Source organism: Epinephelus moara, chromosome 9 (genome assembly GCF_006386435.1).
Source record: "Epinephelus moara isolate mb chromosome 9, YSFRI_EMoa_1.0, whole genome shotgun sequence".
Taxonomy (NCBI): domain Eukaryota; kingdom Metazoa; phylum Chordata; class Actinopteri; order Perciformes; family Serranidae; genus Epinephelus; species Epinephelus moara.
Window position 1 is genome coordinate 34,003,445 of NC_065514.1, and position 9,183 is coordinate 34,012,627.

Here is a 9,183-nt window from a genome sequence, read left to right on the forward strand (position 1 = left end):
TGCTCTTCCTGAGGTTTCTACTGGTTTTTTCCCCCGTTAAAGGGTTTTTTTGGGGGAGTTTTTCCTTATCCGCTGTGAGGGTCCTAAGGACAGAGGGATGTCGTATGCTGTAAAGCCCTGTGAGGCAAATTGTGATTTGTGATATTGGGCTTTATAAATAAAATTGATTGATTGATTGATTGATTGAACTGATACCAACAGACGCTTTGTGAAAGCAAAATAGAGCAACAGGCTATTAAAAAAACATTTAAATATTAATTAAAATTAGTTAAATTAAAAAAAAACTTTAATAAGTCAGAAAAGAGATAAAGTGCAGTGTAATCAAAGTAGTTAACTTGTTCATATTTTCTAGACACAGTTCACACATTCACAGATGAACTTTATTAATCTGGGCAATTTTACCCCCCATCCTGCTTTGCAGCATTCCTCTTTTTAGTAAAGAGACTCATTTTTTATCCGTAGATTGATTAACTGCTTTGTTTTTTCTTCTGTCCCTGAGAACACATAATTATATATTTTTTAAAAATCATGAGAATGGGATGAGGAATTTTTTAGACAGTTTTAAATAGTTGGACGTGTAGGTTTTCATCTTTTGACACCAAACATTCTGTGAGTTTGTTTGATACTGTAAAGTCAGTGTGAGGAAAACAGATGTGTGTATTTGATCTAAAATATTTTACAAAGTAGAAAGACAGAACTCTTAGGCCCAATCCCAATACACCCCTTAACCCTACCACTTGCCCCTACCCCTCCGTTTTGCGCGTTTATGCGTAGGGGTAGGGATGTCCCGATTCTCACTGAGGCAGAGGGGAAGGGCAGAGTGCTAGGGCTATATGGCCCTCCAAACAGAATTTTTTCAGAGGCACACTTCAAAGCGAGTGCTACGAGAAATCTCCCAGAATGCCTTGCAAATCACCGGCAAGATTAACTCATATCGCAGCGGTGCCTGGACAGCGTGACGTGTGTGGTTGTGCTGCTGCCGTGGTCCTGCCAGATGCCTCCTGCTGCTGCTGCCATCATTAGTCATTAGTCATACTTCTACTGTTATTATACACATATGACTATTGTCACACATGTATACTGCCAGATATTAATACATACTTTCAACATATTGTACCACAGTAGCCAGAACTATAACTATAATATTATTACTTTCAATAATGTTGTTGTAAGCTACTGTCATTACCTGCATCTCTCTCTCTCTCTGTCTCTCTGTCTCATTGTGTCATACGGATTACTGTTAATTTATTATGCTGATCTGTTCTGTACGACATATATTGCACGTCTGTCCGTCCTGGAAGAGGGATCCCTCCTCAGTTGCTCTTCCTGAGGTTTCTACCGGGTTTTTTTTTCCCCGTTAAAGGGTTTTTTTGGGGGAGTTTTTCCTTATCCGCTGCAAGGGTCATAAGGACAGAGGGATGTCGTATGCTGTAAAGCCCTGTGAGGCAAATTGTGATTTGTGATATTGGGCTTTATAAATAAAATTGATTGATTGAAGATGGCAGGGAACGCTTCACAGGCAAAGAAAGAAAACCATAAATGTAAGTATTTTCTTCGTAACTAAAGATTTAAAGACTATGACAACCATCGGAAATGTCGTTTCAATGTATTATATACATTTGCTCTAACAAATATAACAAAAAAAACGCTAGTTGTGTGTGTGTGTATCGTCAGTATGCTGTCTCTAACTTAGCTAAATAGCTGACGTTATACGTTGTTTTCAGGCTGATTTGTGCATGACAGTGCATTTACAATATGTAGTATTTCCCTCCTGTAATGCCATATGACGACCGAAAATTCAGCAGCGAAGTTGCTGCACGTTACCGCTCCTCTAATATCAGTAAACACTGGCAGGAGCACGGGTTGCTAGTACAGAGCTTGGCTATTCTGTCACAAAGTCGTCTGGCAGTGTTCATTTTTAATTGATAAGTTGTATGATCAATTTGTATCGTGAAACTACAAATTGTGACCTAAGCATCTTTCTATCTCAGTCAGATAAATGGCAAATGTCATTGTGATAATACCATTATTGTCGTAGTAGAGAGGCAAAGAAGAAAAACAGCACCTGAAACATTTTCCTGTCTATTTTATGTATGATTGACCTGTGCTGTCATGCCCAACAAAATCAGCATATCTGTCATTTTGATAATCAGGGTTTGTCACCCTTATAGTTTATAGTAATTGCAAGCAATAGCATTGGTTTCTTTGAAATCTGAACAATGTCACAATAATACCCCTATGTTCCATCATCGCAGGGACTCCTCAGCAAACCAGACAGCTCATTCGGTACAGAGCAGATAATGAGCAGTGTTTCCAAAGATCTAGAAGTGCTGCCAAACCACTTTGGGAGTGAGTCATTTGTTTCAAAGTTGCTTGATCGCATACAAACATCTGTGTTTTGTCATTGTTTTGACTATTATTTTACTATTCATTACCATTCATATTTGTTATGATATAGGACACTGATCAAAGAACTTGGTCTGGAGGGAACAATCACCCCACAGCAGGTTTCTAAAAAGTGGGAAAATTCAAAGAAAAAATACAAGGTAATCAGAGAAATTTGTTTCTAACTTACAGAGTTGCATGACAGTTCATGTTTCCATGTATTCTTTAACCTATCACAATTACTGAAGGTCTACTGTAAAAAATAAAAAGCCTTACAGCATCATTTGTAATTCTTGTCATTATTTGTAATATTGAGTTTTCACCATGTGTGTATGTGTGTGTTTATTGCAGGAGCTCAAAACTCCCAAAACAGGCTCAGGAACTGATGGTGGGGAAATCACAGCTGCCACCTGGCAGTTCTATGGGGACATGCATGAGGTGTTGGGTGCCAGGCCTTCAATGGACCCTCCTGTTGTGGTCGCAGATTAGCTACAATCACGTTTACATAAATACATACATTCACATTGAAATAAATAAAAGAAATATATTGTGAACATAGTTATTATATATTATATGCAACAAATAGCCATGTCACCCAGTTCCGGCATATAATTTCTGTTCTCTTCTTTTAGGAGATCGTCAAGCCCACAATTTGTGCCACAGAGCCCAGCCCATCCACCTCAGGCACATCTTCTGAGGCACCCTGTACCTCAGCCTCTCCCATGGCTACCCCAAGCTCCCCAAGCCTTCCAACCCCTCCAACCCCTTCTCCTAAAAAGAAGAGGAAGACAAATCCCATAGTGGATTTCCTTATGGCAAAAAGTGAAAAGGAGCAGAAACGCCATGAGGAGAGTGAGGCAAAAACAGAGAGATTCCTGAACCTGTTTGAGCGCCTTATTGACAAAATCCCAGATAATTAAGTTCACGTTGTCTTGGCTGTTATGTGCAATATGTTCATAACAGATCCTGTTTTTGTGATGGTTGATTTGTTCATATTTTGATTGCACTATTAATACATATTTTTATACTGTTCAGAAAATTTATTTTAATACTGTACATAATTAGTTTTACACGGTTCATATTTATTTTTATACTGTTTATAGTATTTACTTCTTTACTATATTATATTATATTATATTTATGTTAATGTTGATGTCAATGGCATAATAAAATGCAATTTTTGTTTCTAACAGAATGTGAGCATGAATAACACTTTTTCTTATGTAATCATAACACACTTTTCCACCTGGCTAGTAGTGACATTCCTGAGACTGACAACCATACAGTAAAATTCCTGAGACAGATAGTTAAATATGAAAAGATTTATTACACAAAAAGTAAAGTGTTATTTCAGTAAACAAACTTAGAAATCCTCTGTGTGCATCCAAGCACAATTGTAACACGGCAAATGGTTTTAAACATTCAACAACAAGTTTCCAAAAAAGCTAAAGAACAAACTATATACATTTATGGGGCTTGCACATGGCCTCTAATGACTCATGGTCCACTCTGTGAGCGCAGGAGGGGGAGAGGATGGCGCGACTGCATGGAATATATTTATTTATTTAGCTAAATATTTCCAGTGCATTTATCATGTCTCGAAATACAGCCATTAAGCACAACCGTTACACTCATTTCATCAGCCCTACTTAGACATTTGCTGTTCATGACAAAACCGGCATGAAGAAACATGTTCACCTATTACACTTTCATCTTTGAATTGTATTTCAAATTGCACGTTGTATTTTAGGACAGGGATAGCACTGGTTCATGCTGTAATTCAGGCCGGGTGTCTGATCAGACTAATTGCCATAAACATATAAATACTGCGGTGACCCTCGTGCGTAATTGCGCAATATGGCACTGGCACATACTCCTTTTTGCCTCCACCTTTAATAAATGTGATTCTTTATGTCGCACATCAATGTCAAACATCCTCAAATTTAAAAGCAACACATTAACTACATGTTGGTAAAGGAGTAGAAATATTTGGTCTACCTTTAGATCAGACCACTTTTTTTTTTTCTCTGTCACTGTCCGTGCAGTCCCACAGACACAGCTGACAGCATCAGCAGCGTTGATGTGTTGCCACTTTTTTTCGCTTTCTTTTATTAGTGATCCCGCTGCTGTGGCCACCAAATAAAATCTTTCTTCAGTCCTCCACCTCCCGTTAAAGGGTCTCTAGCTCAGTCTCGGAGAAATTCCGTTTTTTGGTTCGTTTCTCACACCTGTCGCCGTGACTCACAACGAGAGAACACTCGCATGCCGGCTTATTTATATGCAGATCGCATTCATGAGGTGATTTGCATGACCATTTATGGTTGAACTAGGGCGTGTAGAGGGCGGAATATGAGGCGGATCTGGGTGCGCACAACTCCAGGAGGTCTGTGATTTATAAAGAGAACATTGCGTGCAAGTGTGCGTGCGCACGGTTTTATAAATCAGATTATTTTTTGGCGCACGCCATTTTCAGCTTTTGGGCGCACATCAACTGTTAGTATGAATCCTAAGCACTCTTTTATAAATGAGGCCCCAGGACTTCCAGATGATTTCCCCAGCCATGGTCCTGATCCCTCTGGAGTAGCCTCTGCAGACCATGCACTGCTTTTCTGCTGAGGCAGAAGTCCTGCTTTCAACTCGGCCTCCACGTTGAACCACAAACGCAGGATGGGCATGTCGTGATTCATCTTGCAATAGGACGTAGGATGACCAGTCTGGAAATAGCAATATGTTCACATTATTTATTTAGTGTGAATTGGAAGGACTTGTATTTTGTTAAAATGTGGAAAACGTCCCCCGAACCAACTGCATATATATGGCATAAACACGTTAGTAACGTTAGCTACATACAGTGTATGTGTACGGTATTCTGTCCTATGAGACCTGCGCACAATCACACAGTTAACACAAAAATCAATAAAGCCAACGATCGTTTGTTTGACATTACGTGTGTATCACAAACGGGTTGATCCAATATTTACATTACTTACCACTATACTAGCTTGCTGGCATGTTGTGTAGCTAACGTTGGGCTAACTACAACAAATCTTGTTTATGGTCTATCATGCATACCTCAAGCTGATTCACCAGCGCTCCGAGACGTCGGAGATGTATTCTTCTCCTTACATTCTTCTGATTTGCTGCTGACAACCGCAACAAGATGCCTATAGCCCACGCAAGAGAAATCACCACAGCTGAAGACGGCATTTTGAGGTTTCCCCGGCAACATACTCGTCGTGTCTTTTTATGACGTCACTGACGACTAATGATGACATTTCCGGATATGAAGGGTTGTCCCATTTCATAGGGGAATATTTCAACCCCTACCCCTTGTAACTTTGTTGCAAGGGGCAAGGGGCACTCAAAAAAGAGGGGTAGGGGTAGGGGCAAAAATGAGAAATGGGATAGGGCCTTACAGTACGTTGTTTCCTCTATTGTGATGTTGCGCTTCCTGCTGGGCTCATCAGAAGCCTGCACTGATGCACACTCGCTATCTAAGGGCTGAGCAGTCCACTCGCACTCAGTGATAATTGGTTTGGGACAGCCCTTAATATGGCAGAGCTCCGCGTGACCGCGCAAACGGAGGGGGAGTGAATAGGGCGAGTGGATAGGGGCCGGTTTGGGATTGGGCAAGAGAGAGCCATGGCAAGTGCAAGTGGAGTTGAGAGACAGAAGATTGAAGAAGCGCCGGCTTCATTCAAATCTCCGGTGTGGGATCATTTCGGTTTCGCTGTTGAATAAAACTACCTCATGTAGTGAAAACAGTTAACAGAAATTTCACTGTCTGCAAACATTGCTTGAAACATATAATGTTTCCCCTACCATTATATTCGGGGTGGCGCCCCGCCCTGTACCGTGTCCTTTTATTAAACAAACTAACTAGCCTCATGTTATTTAAATTATTTACACAACAGCATGTCATTTCTGTCTCTACATGGTCGCACATTGACAATCCTCCTCTGCTCTCTGTGTCGCGCACTGCAGAGTTCGGCCCCGACACACACACACACACACACACACACACACACACACACACACACACACACACACACAGACAAGTGCGCACACAAGCACACAAAAACACACAGACACAGGTGGTGAGCACAGAAGAGCGCGGCCCGGGCCGCATTTTCCTTACCGTCAATTATAACCCAGACCGTCTATGGAGTAGAGGCTGTGTTGCGTTCAGGCATTGTCACGTAAATAACAAATTCCAGCACTTGAATAGGCTGTAGCACAACACAGCAGCATTTCAAGTGCAAAGTCAAGCAAAATAAAAAGATAAATTGGGGGGGGGAATTGTTCTCTTTACGCACAAAACACGTACTGGAACCGAACCGAAACCGTAACCCAGAAACTGAGGTACGGACCGTAACGTGGGCTACCTGTACCGTTGCACCCCGTGTTACTAGTAAGTGGAAACGCACAAGGAAGATAACGTTAATGCTTCAGAGGCTACGTTACGGTAGGCTAACATTAGCCATTAGCAACTGGATGCTGTGTTGTCATGACGTTATGAACTGAACAGAACTTCTTTGTTTGTCATTTTTATGTGCAGCACAAAAACAAACTGACATTTCACATACCCCATGCAAAAAGAAACAAAATATTTAAAAACAATTTGTGCAACATATAAGAAAGAACATATAGTGCAATAGTAAGATGAAAAGGGTCGACATTTCACAGTCAAAAACTCCACATCCTGAAAGCAGAACTGGGAGATCCTCTTCACATCACAGCACCATGAATTGTTTGTGTATTGCCCGAACTTACCAGATGATGCAGCCTCCCTGTCTGCTCTGTGTAACTTTAGTGTTAGCCCACTTAGCTCAACAGCGGAGACTAATATGTTACCATTCATCCATGTCTCAGTGAACACAAGGACACAGCAGTCCCTCACTCCTCGGTGAGTGGATCTCCACAGTCAGATGTACTCCATTTTCATGTTCAGCGAGCGGACGTTCGCCAGAGGGCCGCTGCGAACAGCTGGTTTGATGTTGTTAGCTCTTAGCCTAGAGCTCCACAGCTAGCTCTTAGCCTAGAGCTAACTGCTCCACACTTCCCCCGCTCTCACGTCTTGTCACAGTGCTGCCAGTGTCTCCCCGTCGGGACAGCTCCAGGCGAAACCAAAGTCATCTCAGGGCTAGCTAGACATAGCCGGCCAAGCTTGCTACACATCCTGAGCTCTCTCAGTTGTAGCGTTAGATCTCTGCAGCAGCTTCTAATGCCTGTTAGAAACTTGCGCCTGTATTGCACTGAAGTATTTACTTCTTGTTGCACCGTGTTTACTTCGCCGGTGTACACAGAGGCTGTCTCAAGTATTGGTCATGCCAGCGGTTACCTCAGTCAGAGGTCTCCATGTAGGGAAGACAGACAGGACAGGAGAAAACTCCGACCAATCATTGCATTCGGTCCGAATCACTGGTCTGAGTTTTCTTAGAACCATATGAGAATGGTATAATTTTGAGTTTTCATCTCTGGTGGAATTCACTTACATTTTAGTGTGCCATCAGCTTATTAATAGCATTTTAACCTAAACAAAGAAAAGTGTAAAATTTCCAGAAAGGTACGTGTTGCTTTAAGAGAGAGAAACTGTATGTATTTTATTCACTATGTAGCTCCTCATGACTTTACATGTTGTCACCATAGACTGTATAAAAGGTTGTCACAGACTGCATTCTGCGACCCTGCTCTCCCAGTGTTTTTCCACTCTACCTGCCACTCCCACCTGATCACCCCATTCCACTCACCTGCCTCCACAGCTGCAACTCATCAGCCAATCAGCCTGGTATTTAAGCCACTCCAGCACACACGGGGTCATCCCAAATCGGAATCTCGCCTCCACGTTTCCCTCGCTTGTGGCTCTTCCTCGCGTCTCATTAGCTCCGCCCTCGTAGGACACTTTCGAGAATTGAGACGTATTTTCCATTGAGGCGTACGTGAAGCGTCAGTTTGTGATGACGGCGGCAGCTGGTCATAGCTGGATCAGCTGTCAGGAGGCTTTACTAACAGCTATAGACAAATTCGGCGAGCGATTTGTGTATGCCGCCATCTTGTGGCGGCGCCATTGCTGCGGTGACATGTTTCAGTCATCAATTCATTATGTTGTCATTGTGAACTGACTCTCTACAATGACAGCATCATGAATAGCTGGATTGATGATGTTAGACAGTGGCCTCCGGTAACTGATGAAGGTATCTTAAATGACTACCGATATTAATATAGAAGTTAATCATTTGTTTGAGCGATAAGCAGGAAAGATTAGAGTAATAGGGAGATAATAGACTGTATCATTAAACACTGTGTAAGGGCTGCCAACTGTCACGCATTGGTCGTGAGACACACGCATTTGATTGGCTTCACACGCTCTCACGCCACACCCCCGATTTCTCACGCTGAAGTGTCCGTCTGAGCTGGCTGTCGGCGTCCGGTCAATATGGTACACAAAGGGTTAACAATCGTTGATGTCAGTGCCGTAGAATATAACAAGTCAAGTATAGTGGTGGCAGCAGCACTCATGCAGCCCCAAACCATGATGCTGCCACCACTATACTCCAAACCATGATGCTGCCACCACTATACTTGACTGTAGGCATGGGACAGTTGTCTTGGTGCTCTTTTTCAGCATGTGTGGCACCTTGGTGAAGAGCACCAAGACAACTGTCCCATGCCTACAGTCAAGTGTAGTGGTGGCACTAATTATATATATGTATGTATATATATATATATATATATATATACACACATATACATATACATACATACATACATACATACATACATACATACATACATACA

General features: G+C 42.0%; 1 long non-coding RNA gene across 2 annotated transcripts in view; it reads left to right on the forward strand.

Moving 5' to 3' along the window:
- Window positions 1–9,183, forward strand: part of LOC126395185 (uncharacterized) — a 523,086-nt gene that overhangs the window by 7,489 nt on the left and 506,414 nt on the right. For both annotated transcript variants that reach the window (XR_007570418.1, XR_007570419.1), the window contains exon 2: window positions 924–1,331. This is a non-coding gene — a long non-coding RNA (uncharacterized LOC126395185). The remainder of the gene's footprint in view (window positions 1–923; window positions 1,332–9,183) is intronic.